At 35.1% G+C, this 22,215-nt stretch overlaps 1 protein-coding gene across 1 annotated transcript in view; it reads right to left on the minus strand.

Annotated features, from left to right (window-relative positions):
• The window catches only part of LOC118204773 (beta-1,4-galactosyltransferase galt-1-like), a 364,288-nt gene that overhangs the window by 122,879 nt on the left and 219,194 nt on the right, over nt 1–22,215 (minus strand). The window contains exon 2 of the mRNA XM_085814506.1: nt 5,452–5,604. The gene's annotated coding sequence lies outside the window, so the exon portion shown is untranslated. The remainder of the gene's footprint in view (nt 1–5,451; nt 5,605–22,215) is intronic.

Below are 22,215 nucleotides of genomic sequence, written 5' to 3' on the forward strand. Positions count from 1 at the left end.
TTGCTTAAATTTTTGTACAAAGAAAACGAAGCACACGTTTGTGCAAAGTACAAATTAGACTCAATAAACCAATGAAGGCTTTCAGAATTTTTTGTTCAAGCAAAACCATATTCATCTTATAAGGTATTTCTCCCGCCTTCCTAGCGTGCCTTCGTGGTGTAATGGTCAGCATACTGAGCCGGTATGCCAGAGGTCCGTGGTTCGATTCCCGGCGAAGGCATTTGCTATTTTTCATCTTTCCGACTTCCAAAAATTCTAATGCCTCTACAGTGGCGCCCGAACTAAAAGAGTGATGGATGATGATTCTCCACACCCAGGGTTTGGCGACTGGGTCCCCTAGAAACCCCAGTCGCCCTTTAGAAGGGGGAGTATATAAGGTATTTCTCCCGCCTTCCTAGCGTGCCTTCGTGGTGTAGTGGTCAGCACACTGAGCCGGCATTTCAGAGGTCAGTGGTTCGATTTCCAACGAAGGCGATTGCTAATTTTTCATTTTCTCTGCTTCCAAAAATAACCTAATGCCTCTACAATCTATAAAGAATATTAAAAATATTGTCACCAACTGAGGTCTTGCACAACAGCAGTCAAAGAAGTGACATACAGTATGAGAGTATTCTAAGCCTGCTTCCGACAAAAAATCAACAAACATTTTTATTCCTGAAGAATTTGCATTTTTCTCAAACTAGGTTCTCAGCGTTTTAGATTTATAATGAAACAACACCAAAATTAGAAAACAACTGAAAAAAATATGCACAAAATTATTTACCATGCGGTACATTTTTAAAATGAGCCCCCTGATAAAATTAAATCTAGTAAAACATTTACAACAGTATTTATTACTTCAATAAAATATTAAAACAGAAATAGCAGGTTGTAAAATTAAAACAGAATTAAATTAATATTAATTATATTCAAATTTCTTTTCTTTTACTTTTTATAATCCCATCTGAAATTAATCTTACTGTCTAGAATTTCAAATTTCTGGGATTTTATTTCCTGGCATTTCTTTGTATTCATCGACTGCCTTTGTTTATAAATACTCCAAACGCAAATACTTTTCTTTCACTGAAATAAATTCATAACAAAAATATTTTCTGCATTAAGAATGCAAATTGCTATTTTTTCAGATGGAGTATATTTCTGGATCGATAGACAGCTCATCTTTCAAAATTTTGCATTAATAAGCTCGTTATTCACATGGAATATTATACCCTTCCATCTTGGAAAAGGAAAAGTGTTTTCGAACGGCCAGAACGAATAGGGTTTAACAGATGTTATTTTGAATAAACTTTATACGACTTCTATCTTGGGAATGAAAATTTCAGTTTCTTTTGTTGATATGTCACACTCTGGAATTTCAAAGATAAATGTATTCATTTTTTTTTATCTTAGAATCATTACAAAGATTTCTGATTTTTTTTATTATTTGTCATTTATATTTATGAGGAGAAAAACTGCCCGGAAGATAAAAAATTCTGATGAGCATTAGAATTTCTGATGTGTAATATATACTAATGTATGCAACTTTCTTTACATTAAATATTCCCTATTTTAGGGGCAGAAATATCTCACATTTAATATTTATTTTGAATTTATATCTTTTTGCCCTCATTACTTAAAAAATGTTATAAGATAGTTCAAAACAGTATTCATTGAGCGCTAAGAATAATTTATTATACAAAACAATAAATATATGTAGTATAAATAATGCTATAAGTTCAAACAAAGAGATTCCTTATTTTTTGTGTATTGCCAAAAAACCTGCATAAATTTAGCTGTAAACAACATACTGATAATAATAATAATAATAAAAATTCTGAAAGGGTTCAGATTTTTAATGATCGCCAAAAGGGATTTGTTAAGGTTTTTTTTTTTTTTTTTTTTTTTTTTTTTTTTTTTTTTTTTTTTTTTTTTTTTTTACGCTCTTGTTGAGCTCGCAGTTTACCACTCTGCTGCAGAACTCTTTCCTATTTAACCCATTTCTTTTAAACTTTTTAGCTTTATTACTGAGCATCAATTTCTTCGCACTTACCCTAAATACAATTTCGACAGCAAAATTACAAAACTTTTAAAAGCAGCATAGCAGCATATTTTAGAATTAATGACGCAGTGTTAACTGTTGGCACATATTTTTTTATTTTTTAAGTCTTTTCTCAGTTCATTATATGAGTGATTTGTTTTCTGGAATACCGGCCCAGCGTGCAGAACCACTACACCACGAAGGCACGCTAGGAAAGTGGGAGAAATACCTTATATACTCCCCTTTTTAAGGAGCTACTAGGGTTTTCAGAGGACCCAATCGTCAAATCCTAGGTGTGGAGTAACTTCATCCAACACTGTTTTAGTTCGGTCGCCACTGTAGAGACATTAGGATTTTTTTTGGAAGCAGGCAAGATGAAAAATGAGCAATCACTTTCACCGGGAATCTAACCACGGACCCATGGAATACTGGCCCAGCGTGCAGAACCACTACACCACGAAGGCAAGCTAGGAAAGTTGAAGAAATACTTTATAAGCAAAATCACAAAATAATTCAAAACAATTTCTCTTTATAATTCTGGATATACAGGTTCGCGCGCTGGAGATAAAAATGTTTTACTCTGCAGAGCGTTGCCACTGCTCGCTTTGAAATCGTTGAGTTTGATAATAAAAAATTTGTTAGCATTTTATAAAATGTGAAATAGATAATAAAACAAATTCTAAATTCTAAATTCGGGCTTCCAGGTTCCTATGTCCAGGTCCAGGACTACGTTATTCAGAACTGAAAGACTCTAGGTCTCGTAGGGTTTTCACAATGAAACATATATACATGAAAATTATTCATTATTTAATTTCTTTAAAAATAATGCAAGGCAAAGTTTGGTGGCATTAATTTGTAAAGTGATGCAGTCATTTACAGTGAGCGACGCCAAATCCCGTTTCAAGACTAATAGCCCATTCGGGCTAATGCCATTTTCGGCTAATAATAAAGATTTAGAGAAGGTTATTTCAAATCTACGTTAGAACTTCAGATCAAAAACAAACAGACAAACAAGAAATATAGTACGTAATTATAGGGCATTAGAAGCAATATTTTTAATAACAATAGCAGTACAATTGGTCTAAAAAAGAGTATGTCCAAAACTATAAATTAAATGTACTTAAATTTATATCAATCAATTGTATTATAAAAATAAAGTATATAAGGTATTTCTCCCACTTCTCTAGCGTGCCTTTGTGGTGTAACGGTAGCACGCTGGGCCGGTATTCCAGAAGTCCGTGGATCGATTCCCGGCGAAGGCGGTTGCATATTTTTCATCTTTTGTGCTTCCAATTAACCTAATGACTCTACAAGCAAACATTTAAATTCTTGAGAAAGACATTTAATTGTTTAAATTGCTTACCTTACTAAACAAATTGTTTACCTTACTAAATTGGTTACCTAACTAAATTCATTAAATTGAAAAGCAAATTTAGTATCTTAACGTTTTGTCGAATAGCAAGGATTTGAGAAAAACATTTTACGTGAAACTATGAGCAAGATAAATAATGGCTAGTCTAGGTTTTATATCACTCGGTGGCAACATTTATCAACGAGAGTGGATGATATAAACACGATAGTTGTAACACAGTATGTTTAAATCTAACTAGTATTATAAATGCCCATACCTTCTTTCTTTCGATGAATTATTTTATTCACAACTAAACAGAAGTTTAACTACAGTACAACATTCAAGACGTAAAATTTAACTGGGAACTTTATTAAATCTTAAGCGGAAAACCCAATTTATAATTTAAAATTAACAAATAATTTGTATTTTACTGAATGGCAACACTTTGAGGTTATGCATGAAGCATGCGGGGAATAAACTAAGTATCTTATATTTCACTCAGTTGTAATATTTACCAAGGCTAGTAAATGACATATATACAGGGTGTCCAGAATTAAAGAACCCTATTTCAAAGCTGCCTACAGGCAAAATCAACCATTAGAAAATTTTGAAATTTCGTGGCGAACTTAACGAAGGGATTGGAACGTCTTTCTGTGAAGAAAACGTTAGTTATAAACATCATCACCAGAAGACATTGTATTAATGATGCAATACTTCTAGATTTTAAATTAGCTGCTGCTTGACATCGACAGAGTTTTACATTCTAATACAGGTTCAAAGTTAAAAGCCCTCTGGTGACGCTATTAAAGACTAAATTATTTTCTTCGCTGAAAGACGTTCCCATTCCTTCGTTAAGTCCGCCACAAAATTTAAAGATTTTATGCAGCTTTGAAATAGGGTTCTTTAATTCTGAACATGAATAACATAACGTGATATAACATAAGAGACCAAAACTGTCAAGTATTCTGCTGAAGATGTTTTTAATATCAATAACTTTTAGAGTCCAGTACATAAACTTCTTTATGAAAACTGGAGTAGCAGGAAACTATACAATAGAAGGGTTAAAGTACCCTTTATTAAATCTTTGAAAATTTACAATGTGTCAACTCGATGCTAACAAACTTCGCCTCTGATTGGGCGGTAATTGAAAGTCAGATAATTGAAACTACAATTTGAGATATTAAGAACTAACATACAGGGCTCAACGAGATCCCGTAGTTTAAACCCACTTCGAAGCTAGTGGCAACAGATGAATGCAATTAAACCACTTGAACCAGCAATAAGCAAACGTATCAACGGCAGAGGCGGGGGCTAGAGCCTAACTCTTTCTTTGCTCCTACCGAAACTCGGCTTTTAATTACTTCCTGCAAAATGGAAATTTGCATTCCTTCACGCGCGCTACAACATTTAACTATTCTGGCACTGACAGTTAGGAAAATGAAGGCTTACAGGAAGTTTCAACTTAAACTTTCACTTGTTATTTAAAATAAATATAAATCCCTACAAACTTATCATTGAGACATTGCTCTACTTTCCATTCAAGAATATCATAAGCTATACGAAAACACAACCTAACACTCATTAATAGCTCCGACTGTGACCATTTAGTAAATGTTATGATGAAGCACTAAGTTCAACGCCAGCATAAATTGATATAATATTTGTATTTTAAGCCCTATCAGTTCACCAAAAATTATAAGAGCTATTTTTATGAATATTCAGATAAATATACATATGTAACTCAAGTGTAATTTAGATTATATATAAATTACAATTTTAGAACATTATATAACAAGAAAAATTTTATATGGGTAGGATCGCACAAAAGTCTTCCACAGATTATCTTACATATTATCAGACCGTAATGAAATATTTAATCTAAATTCTTGAAACTGATTAGGGTAGGGAAAAAGACCTTGAATATTTTCTCAACTGTCTTACAATTGAACACCAGACACTTGTTAACAGATGGATTTTGTTAACAGAAGGATCGGAAGAAACGAAAATTCCTGTTATTGAACATTAATCGTTCAGGAAAGAGAATTTGGCATTAGTATCTATTTGAATAATCTGAAACACTTACTTAAGAGGATTTCTTGCGTCAGATCCAAGTACAGGCAGTGGATTACATCTAAACAACAGTTGATGCTCACTTAGCCGTAGTTGCTTAAAATGGCTTGCCCAGAAAATAGCTGAGTGAATTCAAGCATCCATCTCATTCTCTGAATCTGTTTCCCTGTAACAATACAAATTTTCTAAATTAAAAGGCATTTTTTATAAATCCATATATATAAAGAAGAAAGTCTTTGTGTTTGGTTGTCCCCTAATAACTCAGTCACTACTACAGCTATCGTCACCAAGCTTTCTGCAGTTCTTATGGGTCCTGGAAAAGGTCGACGTCCATTTTTTTCCACAAAAATATAGCTAAAATCAGAGCTATTAATTAAAAACTCGGAAAAACGATAACTTTCGCCCTCATTTTTTCGAGTGGCAACAGTCTCGAATGCTGGAGATGAAATTCTGCTTTATTTCAAAAATTGTTGCCACTGCTCGCTTTGAAAGAGCATTGCCAAACATTAAATAAATTATTCCCGATTCAAAAAATTCGTGGGAAGCCATTTCGTTTATTCCCATCTTCGTACGACTTTAATCAGCCGAATATTAATTAAAAACTCGGAATCGCTCATTTTCACACTCATTTCTCCGAGTGGCAACAGTCTTGCGCGTTGGAGATAAATATGCTTTATTTCGAAAAGTGTTGCCACTGCTCGCTTTCATATCGTAGAGTTTGTGAATCAAAAATTTGTTAGTTTTACAAAATCTATACATATAAAGAAGAATATCTGTTTCTGTGTTTGCTTGCTTGTTCGCGTTATTGATTTCTGATCAATTATAATAATTTTTTTGGTACATTTAATCGACTAAAATTGAATATAGGTGAAATATTGGATGGAACTTAAGCTTTTACGCCCATTTGATTAGAAACATGAAAATCATTCAAGAATGCATGCCATTGTTGCTGGTATAGTGAGGAAGAATTAGCTTATTTTTTATCGAAATTTTTCGGTTCCATATCGCATCAGACTGAAAAATGTATGACTATGAATTATATTTTTTGCATCGTTATTAAAGAAGGATTACAATGGTATCGTTCTATCTCTGTTGTTAGATGCATTACTCTTAATCTAACTTAACCGGCATCGGTGTACTTCCGCTAGTTTAATATAAAGTTTATAAAATCTATATAAATGGGATACAGGTGTCTCGGGACAACGAAGATCTACAGCGTTCTGTCAGCTTAATCTTTGACTTAGTCTTACTACTTATCCCACACCACTCACAATAGGATGCCAAAGACGCATCCATCCAATAAATACAGATAATATTCCATTGTTTTTTTCTACTTTACGCTACGACATGTGTATTTTTACATAATTGTCGAAGTGTGTATGCGATCCCAAATTCTTAGAAAAAAAATATTTTGAAGAAAATTCACAAAAGTGGAGCAGAATGCTTTTTAAATGCCCTACTGTTGGTTTGAATCACAATTCAGTGTTTCGTATAAAAACTTTACTTCGTCGGCATCTAATAAAAGCAAGAATTTAATATTTAATTAAAAATGTATAGATGACTGTATTCATTGACACAAAATTTCAGTATTATTATTTCTTATTATCATCTCGGAGCTGAGCTAGTATTGTCGCTTTGAGGTTTTTTTTCGTCTTAAAAAAGATAACAAATTATTATCAATCGATGAAGTTTAAAATCTTGCTTTTATTTTTTTATGTTATATGCACTAGTCATCAGCGTAAAGAAATGAATCATTTGGAAAAATAATTTTATCCGTACTTAATAAGATCTGAAAACTAATATCCTCTTATTCTTTTAATGCAGCAAATAAAATATGTAAGAAATAAAATGCATACTAGATATCACATTAGAAAATTTCTAACTCTAATTCTTGTGTACTTTTATTGTTTGGATCGAAAATAAAATCTAATGATAATGAAGAAATTTGATAGTAATAAACATGCTGTAAATATTCTCCATACTACTCTTCCTTTCTTTTTTAAAATTTGAATAATAGCAAAAGGAACTTTGTTTTGGTCAATAAAATACAGGCTTCTCAGTAAATTTGATCAAATAAAATTCTTGGGCTTCTCCATAACCTCATATAAAGTATATATGTTAGGGTGAAACACCGAAATCTGGAGAATGTCGACTTTCACCGGTGAATGTCAACATTCACATAGTCTCTTGGTGTATGTCCGAAATATTTTCCAAATACTCTTATTTCTGACTTTCACCGGTGAATGTCGACATTCACCATGTACTCATGGTGAATGTTAAACATATAACAATATTATATTTTCTTCTCCGTCATTCAGTCGCGAATAAACGCACTCGAAACTTGAAATAAGAACTTAAGAACACGAGAACCTAAAACACACAATACATTTAAAATGAGAAAGGAAAATAATAGAAGTTAAAAACTTACTTAATTATACAGTACGTTCTAAATGAGAAAATAAAATAACAGTCATAAAAAACTTACTCAATTATGTGATGCAAATCTTATTTATTGCAACAACTTAAACTAATATGGCACTTTATGACCTGTCTTTTCGACTTTCACCAGAGCATATCTGTGATTGTCGAGATACACCGGTGAGGGTCCGAATATACAAGAATGTAGTGAAATATTCGGTCTTTCACCGACGTATTTGGTGAATGTTGATATTCTCCGGTGAAAGTCGACATTCTCCAATTTCGGTCTTTCACGGTAACATATACAAAGAATTTTATATTTTAATCCAAACACTTCCCTTCTCTGATCGATACCATTTCGATACCAAGATGCCGCTCTAATTCAAAATGTAATTTATGTATTCAAATACGAGTATAATTAGGAAACATCTTGTCTGAAAAAGGATGATTTGATATGCGTGGAAAAATGAAGATTGTGATTTTTCAAGATACGTTGTACTAAATTGGGTCATCATGCTTTACACTCTGCCACTAAATCATTACATATATATATATATTTATATACTTTTGGTGCGGCCGATTGTAACCAAAAAGGGAGGTGCCCAACTACATTTTATAGCAGTCCTATGTACAGAATTTCAACGTTTACCAACACATAAGAGTAAAAATAACATAGCTTACTAAGCCGCTTAAGAGGATGGGTATACATATATATGCATACAATTTGGTGTTAGCGGTTGCAGTAGAAAAGGGAGGTTACAACTAGATGTTATAGCAGTTCCATGTCCAAAATGTAAACACATTACGGCTACTCGTGTTTAGTTATGCGAGATACATGCATACGTACGTACGTACACATGAAAAAGGTTCCTCCTGAATCCCTTTTAAATCCATTTTACAATCCGTTTTGGAAAAATAATCCTCTATTCTGTTCGTACGTAAAAATGTGCTTCAAAAACATCGTTTAAACGGCTGCGGAAGGTGTCAAAATCAGTATTTTCATTTAAATATGATACCCTCAATTTTTCGCGATTACGATACTTCCTTTACTTCGTACAAGGAAGTAAAAAAAAAGGAATTTGGCTTATAAAATATGTTAGGAATTTTAATTAAATTACACATTAAAATATATGAAAAGTCAGAACATAAAGCATGTTAACAATTAGAATGAAAAAAAAGCAGGCACTTGTGACAACCTTACCGACAGAATAAAAATTGTTAAAAACCGAACGAATATGCCGCGTTTACAAAACCTTAAGATTAATTTTGTTTTAAAAAAGCTGGAATAAAACAACGGTTTTATTCTTTAGGACTGCATATACATTCTAGAGCAGAAGATACTAAGAGCGGAAGACGTTCTTTACGTACTTTTCTAGATTCATGGAACTTCTGAAAGCTTTTGTAGAAGCCGAACGTTAGAAGATTTATTCTAATGTTGAATTTTACAAAAGTTCGAAGATTTATTCTAATGTTGAATTTGCGAATTCTTGAAATGCTATCAAAATGGTATTCTGTAACCTACAATATAATTTTGCTTTAGAAAATAGGTACCAAATATGGCAAGCAAGGCGAGATGGTTAAAAAAATATATTTTCTTTTGCAATCCGAATTTTTGATAACTGTACTGTGTGAAGAGGTAATAAAATAAATTCTTTCACTGAGCCTTTTATGACCTAGAGCAGGGATGGTCAAACTCCGGCTCAGCTCATGGATTGAATTTTAATTTGCCGGTCCGTAGCAAATTAAAAGAAAATATATATTTATGTGTTATGTATCCATCTCTTTGTCATTCAGTAGGGTCTATTCGTGACCTGAAATAATATCTGTGATGATAAAAGACGATGATTTCTTATGAATTAAATCGCGCGGTCTTTCATCTCCTTTTCTAACTTTGTTTAAATATTATTTTTTTCCCCTTTTTTTTAAAGGATTGAGGATCTTTTTACTTTCTCTATTTTTGTTCTACAAAACATGAATCGACGGAAATAGCAAGCACAGATAGCTTTCAACCCCTAAAGTGTTAAAAGCGGCACCCACAATTTCGAGAATTTCTTCAGTTCGTGCAATCTGAATACTCTGATGTACTGTGTTACACAAAAGTGCTTAGTGTGGCTTAGTGCAGGATGTTTTGTAGAGACATTAGGATTTTTTTTTTTGGAAGCTAGAGAGATGAAAAATTAGCAACCACCTTCGCCGGGAATCGAACCGCGAACCTCTGAATACCGGTTCACTGTGCTGACCACTACACCACGAAGGCACGCTAGGAAAGCGGGAGAAATACCTTATATACTCCCCTTTTTAAAGGGCGACTGGGACCCAATCGTCACATCCTGGGTGGGGAGAAATCACCATCCACCACCCTTTTAGTTCAGGCGCCATTGTAGAGACATTAAGATATTTTTAGAAGCAGGCATGATGAAAAATTAGCAAACGCCTTCGCCGGGAATCAAACCGCAGACCTCTGGAATACCGGCCCAGCGCGCAGAACCACTACACCACGAAGGCACGCTAGGAAAGCGGGAGTAGTATCTTACAGTGTTTTCGAGCGAGTGTGGCAGCTGAAAGACAACAGTGTGTCGTTTTTCCATGAGAAAGAGTGTTCTGCGGAGCGCGAAATGTTAGAAGATACAGAATGGCTTTTGGACTTTTCACAGATCTCCTTTGTCATATGAGCAACTTGAATGTCAAGATGCAAGAAAAAATTATCGACGATATCTGGGCCCATTTCAAAGCTTTTAAACTAAAATTTAATCTGTTTGCTGGGCAGCTAGCTAAGAACGACTTGTCTCATTTCCCGATGTTAAATTCCATACTTCAGTATATGAAGAGAAGTTCAAGAATTATGAAGATGGCTTGAAAAAATAACTGCATTTTGTATTAGAACACAGATTTCAAGATTTCAGTGCCATTCAAATAGAATTGGATATTTTTACCATGCCTTTCAACGTAAATTGTGAAGCAGGGAGGTCAGATTTGCAGCTTGAATTAATTGAGTTACAATCTAGCAATCATCTGAAGCAGTTGTTTCTAAAAATTCCAAAGTTAGCGTTTTATAAATCATTATGGAAAGTAAGTTTCCCAAATTTAATATCTCACGCCCAGAAAATCACTGCTATGTTTGTTTCATCTTGTATATATGAACAAGTGTTTTCAACTATGAACCTTAGAAAGATTTATTTCAGAAGTGTGCTGACAGATGAGCATTTAGCCTCGTTCCTTAGAATCAGTACATCTCTCTTCGAACCTCAATATAAGGAAATTTTAAAAATAAAATATCAAGTTCATTCAGTTCATTATTTAAATTATAATACTTGCATATTGTTTGTAAATTTTAGAAAAATTTATCTTGGCCCCCCAAACGTTTACTTTTCGATTTTTGGTCCGCGACCGAAAACGTTTGTCCATCCCTGACCTACAGGTATGAAAATTTTAACAGAAGTTGGTTTCATTAGATTTTTACGAAAGGAATTCACTGCCTTAAAACGTGACGCAAATTTCCTGACAAATTACTCCTCGTAATTCACCTCCTTCCTCCCTTTTACGAAGAGTTACCAACCAAACGCCGAGACGAATTTTCTCTTCGCCCTGTAGATAGTAATCGATTTGCTTCCGGCATATTAGCAAAATTCTATTTTCGGTCCTTAGTAATGAGTTCTTTAAAATATTCGGAATTATTGTTTGCCACTTCTAGCAAATACTTGCTGCTTTTTATTTTTCAGGCTTTAAATATTTAACAGCATATATCGACTTACTAACTCAAACCAACATTCCCAAGCAGTCATCACTAATTGTCAATTAGCGAGTCCACTAGGACTGATTAAAAGAGTTTCAATTTTAGAAACTTCGGTGGACGACGTATTTTGAAATATATTTAATTTGATGAAATCGAAATTTTGAAAAATAGAAGAATCTACCTTAGGCTGGTACAGAAAACCATTGAAACTGGAAGATATTCAAACAATACAAATGACTACAAAAGTAAATATTCAAAACTGCTGATTAAGAAAGCCGGAATAATCGTGTCACCCAACATCAGATTCAAATATCAAAACGGACATCAAAGCAAGAAATTAATGCCGCAATTGAATTCTCAATGGCCTATACAGACGGGTCGAAAATTAACAGCAAAGACGGGCGTGTGCATGTTATTTATAATTTCCGAACGTTAAGAAATCTGGAAAGCCACCTGCGTGAATCTGACAGCGTATCCCAAGCCGAGCTGACAGCTATAAAACGAGTAGTTATTTGGGCAATACATCGGAACGACAATTTAATTAGCATTTTTTCGGATAGTCAGCGGCGATTCAGGCAATTGCAAATTACAGAAATAGATCTCCGATTGTACAAAGAGATTCACGATTTAACACTGGAAAACGCCAGATCTAAAATAGTAATTAAATGGGCAAAGGTCCATGCTTTTCAAGTGGATAATGGAAACGCAGATACTCTTTAACAAGAAAGTGGCACAGAATGAATCATTGCTTACAATAGAAATGCTACTCCCAAGGACTCATATCAAGAATGGTCGCTGAACACTGGTAGTTCGGTCCGAGGTTCAAATCCCGCGAACGGGCTGGCTGCATGGGTGTTTTCGTGGTTTTCCCCATGTGTAACGCGTATACGAGACAGTTTCCCTTAAAACGTCCTCCACGAAGGCATCCCTCCCTTAAGGCAGATAGCCCTCGAGTGCTTTGCCGTAATTTAATAAACCAAAAAAAAAAAAAAAAAAAAAAAAAAAAAAAAACATATCAAGAACACGTGTTAAGAGCATTTTAAATCCGTGAAAACGAATGGAATGAAGTATGTTATGTTATGTTATGTTATGTAGAAGTGAGAGGGGCCACCTAATATTTACCCTAAGTAAGCAGGTATTAGCCCCACACGCTAACTAGAAAATTAACAACATTCTGGCGTCATTCCTCGAGTCGTGATGGGAATATTGTGACTCCAGTGAGCACTACAAGTACTACCACCGGCGGCGGCATCAACGGTACTCTTAACCTTTCAGCGTTAAATTAGCTCAAGTAAAATGGATTAAATTACATGATATACATTGTGATATACATAGTTGTGCAGGTGCATATTTCAAGATGTTATCTATTGTAGTGGGTACAGGCAACATGTTTCAGGACATTATATATTGCATTAGAAACAGGCATGTTGTTCCCACGTTACAAATCGTTTTGGTAAACATGATCTGTTTACTATCAGAATTAATTAAGAACTATAAAATTGTTTACAAAGCTTACATATAAGTACTGTTGTAAAGTTGTGCTGAAACTTTAACACCTCAATTTTGACGATTCATTATTTGTTTTAACGTACGTTTTTATGTTAATTGATTTTCAGAAATTATATTATTGTCTAGCAGTACATGTTGTCTGCATGTAAAAATTGATCATGACATTATAAATTGTGGTGGCTAGAAGCAACTTATTTCTAGTGTATTGATCATGCCTACAATCATGACTTGTTTACATATTTTTTTTTTTTTACAAACAGCTGTCAAAGTTTGAGAAGAATATAAAATAATAAAAAAGACATGAATAAATAAGTCTGAAAATAAAATAAAAAAAAGAGCTTCATCTGCATACTTATGCGCACTACGTACTTTTAGATATATCTGCACACATATGCTGATACATTGCCAACTTATATTTGTCAGTTCAATGTATGCAAGTACATGTGTTTTTACAATAATTAATTTACATGAGTTACATTCTATGATACATTACATTGTTGATACTCAATGTTCGCTATTCTCAACACTACTAATATACGTGTTCACTTATCAGGTAATTGGTGATCTTATGTTACATAGAAATGTAGGGGTCATCTATTACCATTTACCTGAAGTAAACAGATAGGAACCCCTTACCCTACTTGCGAGTGACCTATTTTGTGCTTCATATGGTTTGCGATGGAATGAAGTAGAAGAAGAGTATACAAAATGTATGTCTCCTTCGTATGACCCTATATCGCATAATTTCTTGATGAATCTACTTATAACGGGACATGGCCTTCCTTGCACAAGCTATTTTGCTTGAAATTTAAGCGAAACAGATTTACGCTCGAAATTTAAATAGCGTATATGGGCAAAGGGGTGACTCTGAGCATTTGATATTTCGCTGCCAATTTACAAAAGAAAACCATCGAAGTCCTCCACGAAGGCATCCATCCCCTTAGGTAGCTAGCCCTCGTGCACTTTGCCGTAATTAAATAAACCAAACCATGCCATACGATAGGACAGAAATATGCCTAAACTTGTAGAGACTTTAGGTATTTTTTGGAAGCATGAAAAAGGAAAAATGAGCAACGCCTTCGAACCATGGGCCTCTGGAATACACGCCCAGCGTGTTGACCACTACACTACGAAAGCATGCTAAGAAGGCGGGAGAAATACCTTATAAACTAATGAAATATCTGTACATGCATTCAATAAGATCCTCCGTGAAACGAATAAAAAAGTGTATTTATAAACAACGAAATATAAATACACAACAAAGCATTGTGAAAGTGGCAGTTCACATTTCAAAATGAAATAATTATATAAAGAAAGCTCAGGATGCATGACTGAGACCGGCATCATGGAGGCGAACGCCCAGTAGGAGAAAGGTGAAAACGTTGCTGACCGGTGTGGTGGATTTGGTGGATTCTATGCTGGGCAGTTTCTCGAGATAGAGTGCTATATGCACCATGATGGATGTTGCCATTTTCCTTGTCATTGTTCCATTCATTTGGTTCATGTGGTTATTGTTCCATTCATTTGGCATATGTGGTTATCTAAGCAGAAGAGCGTATCCTTCTGTTCCACGTTAAATTTGAATAAAAATGTTCTTATAAACTTCTTAAGACTCTTTTTTTTTGTTTATTTCAGACAGAACACTACTTCGCTTCATGTCTTTTAGGCTTATAGACTAAAATTATCATTACCAGTACAATCCTATAAAGCGGTTAATTAACGTAACATACAGTTTTAACAGACGATGATACTTTTGCGGCGTACATGGTTTTGGCTGCGAAATTCTGAGTCGATACGTTTGTTATTCTCCGTTATTTCGTTATAACTGGCCTACGAGGGGCCGAGTGGTAAAACTGCTGAACAATGGAGTTCCAAACTGGATTCGAATCCAAGGGAACGGGATGCTGCATGGGTGGTTTCCTACTTTTCCTCATCTGTAACGTATACCAACGGTGGCGAACCTACGACCCGTGGGTCAGACATTGACCCACGAGGGCTTTTTAAATGACCCTTGCGTTCTTATTTTTTAACATAAAAAAAGCAAACAGACAATTGAAAAAATTAAAAAATTGAAGTATAAATGTCTAATGTCGAATTTATTTAAAAGAAAAGTATTTTCAAATGGACGTTGCCTAACTGATTCACTCAACACTCGCATCTTTCGTTTATTCCGATGATTCATTACAGGTCACGTGACTAAAATTTTAAATCCGCCAGGTGCCTGAGTCTGATGCGGCGCACCTCGTACGAATGAAATGCTAAAAAAGCATAAATTTCAACGAAAACGATAGGAGGGCTTATCTATACATGTAGGTGCATATGATATTCTTTACCGAACAAATTTATTTCAATGAAGAAATGATCTTTTAATGTGTTTGGGGCCATATATAGTATTCGTGTGAAAAATCGTTTTCTTCGACGAATTTTGAAAAATCTAAGCACAGAAATAAATTGGCAAATGAAATGAGCACGAAATTAATGAAATGAGCACGCATTAATGAATACGGGAATCATTCATTAATGCATTAATGAATACGGGAATCCTATTCCCGTATTCATTAATGCATAACCTAATATTCAGAAACTGTTTTAAAATAAGCAACAACAGATTTATCATTGAATATACTTTTATCAACTTTAATACATAGATATGTATATCTGCATTTATGTTTATTAATGAGGAATATTTCATAATGTGCATTTCTTTATTCCTTGTACATTCAAATAGTCAGAGCAGAGACATCACTGGGCATGGTGTCTCCTGGTGCGGGAGTTCAAAGTACGACTCATTGACATAAATGTTTTGACGTTGACTTTTGTTTATTGCTGTTTACTTGGAAAAGTTGTGGAAACAAAAAACAAAATAAATCATTGTTAGATTTTAGGATTTTAAAAGTGAGAGCAGAAGAAAAAAGGGTCAGCTGTCAAATTTTTTGTTAACAAATTTTCGGTGCTTTCAAATTATTAGTACTCTTTTTATCCCCCTTCCAAGTGGCGCCACTGACTTAGTGAGTAAGGGTTTATTTAAAAAAATTTTTAAAAAAAATGTTGAACAAAATTTGACCCACTTCACAAAAAAGTTTCCTTTTTTCCGAGCCAGTTTCCCTTAGAAAGGCCTCCATGAAGGCATCGCTCCCCTTAGGTCGATAGCCCTATTGTGCTTTGCCATAATAAATTAAGCCAAATCAAACCAATCGTTATAGCTATCACCAGTGTTGGTAGTATTCAGTTGGAATAATAGTATATCATAAATTTTGTTACTCGTAAAATCATCAACACCCCCCTGGGAAAAAAGTCTGAAAACTTTCAAATTTTACATTACGTCCCAAAGGGGCTTCTTCCTAACGTTTTGCGTGTTTTTTTTTTTTTTTTTCCTTACAGTGTTGCCATTGCTCGCATTGAAATCGTTGAGTTTGTTAACATTTGCCGTCATTTTGTTTCCCTGAGAAAGGACCATTACCAATGCTGTTTTAAATCGATGGTTCTTTTTACTTCCTTGTACGAATTAAAAAGGAAGTATTGTAATCGCGAAAAGATTCAGGCAGCATATTTCAACGAAAATATCCACTTTGACCGCTTTCGAATGCAATTTAACGATGTTTTTGCGTGATATCTGTACGTAAGGACAGACTCTTTTCCTCAAAAAAAAAAAAAAAAAAAAAAAAAAAAAAAAAAAAACTGCTTTAAAATGAATTCTGAAGAGAATTTTTCGTGGCGACTGTACGAACGTATGTACGTACGTACCTATCTCGTATAACTCAAAAAAGGGTAGCCTTAGAACGTTGAAATTTTGTATATAAGACTACTATAAAATGTAGATGTGCACTTCGTATTTTGGTTTCAACCGGCCGCGCCAAACGTATATAAATATATTTATAAATATGTCCACTCTGTTACCCAGCTCAGTGATCTCAGTTTCTTTACTCTTATATGTTTGTAAATTGTACTTTTTTTGCTTTAAAAATGATTGAATTATGTTGTTTTTATCTTCCGGTTAAGGGTTTTATGTATTTAGTAAATCTGTATGCAATATTTTTAGAATTATCAACAATTTTAAAATTGTTTAAGTGCCGCTAAGCCTAATTTGATGGCGGCCATTGCTCTTGTTTACATTTGAAACAGCTGAGTAGCGGATTTGTTGCCAATCTAGAGAAACTTAGCTTCGCAACAACAAAGATAACGCCTTCATTTATTATTTTAATCATGCTTAATCCTTTTTGAAATTTTTTCGAGGAAATAAGCGTTTAAGATTTACTTCGTAATTTTTAATACGGATATTTTGAGTTTCTATGTATTTTTGCCTTGTCGCGAAGTGAAAACTGAATTAATTGAAACAGAAATACTCAATCGTCTGTGAAAAATTGTTTCTTTTTTGTTTTGTTTGCTTAATTTCTTTTATACATCGTTCTAGCTTTATTATAGTATTTGTATAGAACATGTGGCAACGATTAGATAATTTTTTAAATGATATAAATTTTGTGCATTCTGAGTTATAATATGAACGAAATATAATACTGTTAAGTAACCCTAGCGCCAGAGTGTCGCTATGGTTGTAAGGATCTTAAGTTTTACTAACGTTTATTTTATTTTAAATCTTTACTATCACTTCTTATTTTCTACTTCCGGCCAGAATTATAAGCGTGAAGGAGTTTATGCAAAGTTGTCTGGCGAACGCCAAGTATTTAAGTGTGGCCTTTTTGCCAAGCAGAAGAGAGGAAGCCGTGAGTTCGAAGCAGGCCGCTTACCTTAGAAGTTACGCAGTTGCTACTTTGCCTTCCAGGCCAGAGGTTTTAATCCTCTTGATAAATTAAACGTATTGTAGTGTTCACAGTCTCTGTGCTACATACGCTTTCTGTTATTATAAGGCCAATCTTATTCTAAAGTTAAATTAGAGTTTAGTTTTATTTTGATATCTTTTAAGTTAGACCCCGAGTGGAGGGTCATTGTATTCCGAAGTACGGAAGTCATTGTATATAAAGAAAAAAATAAAGGGTTTTGTATACCCTTCGTCTGTATCCTGTCTACTTACTACAATTAGTGAACATAGCTTTAGTAAGCTCTCTGTTCTAGTCAGGTCATTGTATGTTTCCGAAGAAGGTTAGAAGAAACATTGAACCTGATAGTGGCGCCCAACGAAGAATAACCATGGCCGAGTTTCAAGAAGAACCTGTGCTGCCTGCAGAAACGGCTCAGAATCCAGAAATGCCAGCTGCCGCCCTGGAAGGATTTGGGTATATTGTCCAGACCATGCGCGCTTCGATGAAACCAGAAGCAACGTTTAATGGACACTCACAGGTAACCAGTTTTTTGGAAAAATTGGATGACCACTTCATGCTCTACCCCGTGCACGAGTTTCAAAAAGTTACCTTAGCTACCAGCGCTTTGAGGGGCCAAGCGCTTAACTGGTTCAAATGTATCGGCAGAAGTCTCTTGGGTCAAGCAGGAAGTCCCACCTATACCTACGAAAATTTCAAGACTGCCCTACTAAAAGCCTTCCCTGTTGTAAGGGATCGTGCGAAATTAGAAACAGAACTTTTCAGTATATATCAACAAAGAATGGAAAACATCTCCAGTGAATTTATTTTAAGAAAAATTCACGTTTTCAAGCTCTTGTATGGAAACCGTCCGGATCCTGAAATAATTCAAGTGATTTTGCCGAGGTTACTACCCCAAGTGCAAGACTTTATTGAATTGAGAAATCCGACTACACTGGAAAAATTATTTGAGCTAGCAATCCAGTTTGAAAGTAGAAGAACGGCGGACGTCGAAAGAAGACGCCAATATCAACAGCGAAACCAATTTGGTACGCCAAGACTACAGCAAACTCAAGCACATGGCTACGGAGAAAAAGCGAATCAGTGGGCAAGGAAACCCGAGCATTCAAAAACAGCCGGCGAACGTCGACAGTTCAATAGCAACCCAGGAAAAAAGTCTCAAGGCCAGTGGAGAAAGAAGGAAAGCACCGAAAGAAAAAATAATTTAAACTAAAACGGATTTCTGCTGACGAGAGGGTGCGGAAATCCGAAGGCCACGAAAACCCCTCTTCCTACAAGTTAAATACAGTAATGGTGAAAAATTTAACTCTTCCGAAGATTGAAGTCTTGGTAAATAATATCCCGGCCACCGCACTCCTGGATACCGGCGCGCAGTGTTCCTGTGTGGCAGAAGTCTTTTTTAGAAAGTATTTTCGCAAATACCGCATATATAATGCGGATAATACAACAGTATTAGCGGCGCAAGGAGAACAATGTAAGTGCGTAGGTAAAGTACCTTTGTACATCCGTATCAAGGACGAACAAGTAAAGGTGATGTTTTTTATAGTAAAGAATTTGCAAGCACACTTAATACTAGGAATAGACTTTCTTTCAGACGCACAAGCTACACTGGATTTTAATGAAGCGTCTCTTAAGCTGACGATGAAACCAGTGCGTGTAGAAAAGGTTGAACCGCCAAGGGTAAATCTCGACCACCTGCCTAATGACGAGCAAGATAGAATCCGACAAGTGGTAAGTGAATTTGCTTCCTTATTTAGTGATATTCCAGGATTTACCCAGGTTACTAACCATAGTATTGACACCGGAGATGCATTGCCGGTTCGTCAAAAACCATACCGGTATGATAAGAATAAGGAAAAAATTATAGAATGGCATATTACCGATATGCTACGTAAAAAGATCGTAACGCCTATCTCAAGTAGTTATGCTAGTCCGGTGGTTTTATGTAAGAAAAATAATGATTATCCTTTGGAGCATCCAAAAAGGTGGAGATTCGCTATTGATTACCGTAAATTAAATTCCATAACGAAATATCCGGTATATCCCTTACCGATTATAGAAGAAATTTTAAGGAACATAAAATCAACCAAATTTATGACAACTTTAGACTTAACGAATGGTTATTTTCAAATAGGGATCAGGCCTGAGGACGTGCCTAAGACTGCTTTTATAACCAAGTCTGGCACTTATGCATTTTTGCGAATGCCGTTTGGCCTTTCAGGCGCCCCAGCAACATTTCAGCGATGCATGGACATTGTGTTAAGACCTGTTCTCGGAAAGTCCACATTTATCTATTTAGACGATATCATTATTACTAGTGATAATCTAGACCAACATGTACAGGATTTAAGACAGGTGTTTTCTTTATTAAATGAGGCCGGTCTAAAAGTTAATGTCGAAAAATGCAAATTTGCAGCCCCTGAATTAAAATATTTAGGTTACAAAATATCGCAAAAAGGGATCGAGACAGATGAATCAAAAATAATCGCTGTACAAAAGTATCCGACTCCAAACACGGCAAAGAAGCTCTCTTCTTTTCTAGGACTTTGTTCATATTATAGGTCCTTTATAAAAGATTTTGCGGCTATCGCTGAGCCATTGTTAAAATTAAAAAGGAAAAAGGCAAGATTCTCGTGGACGGCCGAAGCCAATAGTGCTTTCGAAAAATTAAAACAAGCATTAACGCAAGCCCCTGTGTTGAAATTTCCTGAAAAGGATGAAAATTTAGAAATTTCAGCGGATGCTTCGGATTATGCGGTAGGAGCGGTACTTTCGCAAAATCAGCAGCCAGTAGCATTTTTTAGCCGAACTTTAAATCAAACACAAAGAAACTATTCCGCGACCGAGAGAGAGGCACTTGCAGTTCTGTTAGCCGTGCAAAAGTTCCGAGTCTATTTTGGAAAGGCGCCGATAACAGTATATTCTGATCATGCGGCGGTAACTAGATTGTACTCTGGGAAAAATTTATCCCCAAGGTTAATAAGATGGGCACTCAAGCTGCAAGAATATAATCTGGTAATCAAGCATACCCCCGGAAAGGAAAATATCGTAGCAGATGCCCTGTCACGAATTAAATTAGACGAACAGGGTAATACCGTAAAAGTTGCAATGCTGACAGCGTGTACAATAAATTCCCGAGAAACTGTAATAACCGAACTGGGTAAGGATCCTGAGTTTGGAAGTATTTATGAGTATTTGAAGGATCCTGAAAATTTTGGCCACCAAGATATTGTGGCGATAAGAAATAGGGCGGCCCATTACGAACTAATAGATGGTCTATTATTTTATACAAAAACTACGAATTCCAACAACGAATTTCGACCTGTTATCCCAGCTAGTCTTAGATTAAATATCCTGCAAGAGCTCCATGACAGCCCTTTAGCTTCTCATGCTGGTATTCGAAAAACTACTCAACGCGTACGCGAGGCAGTCTACTTTCCTGAACTGCAAAAGTTAACAAGGGCGTATGTCCAGTCCTGCCCAACATGTCAAGCCGTTAATTATATTAATTTCCGCCCGGCCGGGTTTCTAAATAGTATTAAATCCGAATTTCCAAATGAAATAATCGGCATCGATTTATTGGGCCCTTTCCCAAAAAGTCAGTTAAACAAAAGTCGCTATCTCCTTGTTATAGTTGATCATTTTAGTAAATGGACCGAAATTGTTCCCTTAAAACGAGCCTCCGCGAAATTAGTTACCGATTCTATTTTAAATAAATATATTTTAAAATACGGGGCGCCCCTAAAAGTTATATCGGATAATGGTCCTCAATTTGTAAGTAATATATTTGAAGACATGTGCCAAAAACTGGGCATACGTCATTTAAAAATGGTCCCGTATCGGCCGCAATCAAATATAGCGGAACGGGTCAACAGAAATATAGTGAAAATTATCCGTAGTTATGTTAAAAATTTTCATAAAAGCTGGGATAACTATGTCAATGAATTTGCTTTCGCCCTTAGGACCGCAAAACATGATACAACGGGCAAAACTCCTGCTGAGTTATTTCTAGGCAGAAAGGTTATAACACCGTTAGATAAACTATTTTATGTGCAACAAAGAGCCCCAGAATTTAAAATGGGTGATATAGAAAAACTAATAAAAGAAGCAAAAAAGAATACGGAAGTAGCACAAAGAAAACAAAAATTGTATTATGACTTGAAACGACGGGGAGTAACTTATAAAGTAGGGGATGAAGTACTAAAAATTAAGCATTCACTTTCTTCAGCACCAGAAGATAAAACTGCCAAATTTTTTCCACGCTTTGAAGGACCATATGTTATAGAAAAAATAACTCACGCTGTTGTAGTGTTAAAGGCAAGAAATGGTGAAACCTGTTCCG

Source organism: Stegodyphus dumicola, chromosome 4 (assembly GCF_044657685.1).
Source record: "Stegodyphus dumicola isolate Sdum_Otavi_A_Nest chromosome 4, ASM4465768v1".
NCBI classification, from domain to species: domain Eukaryota; kingdom Metazoa; phylum Arthropoda; class Arachnida; order Araneae; family Eresidae; genus Stegodyphus; species Stegodyphus dumicola.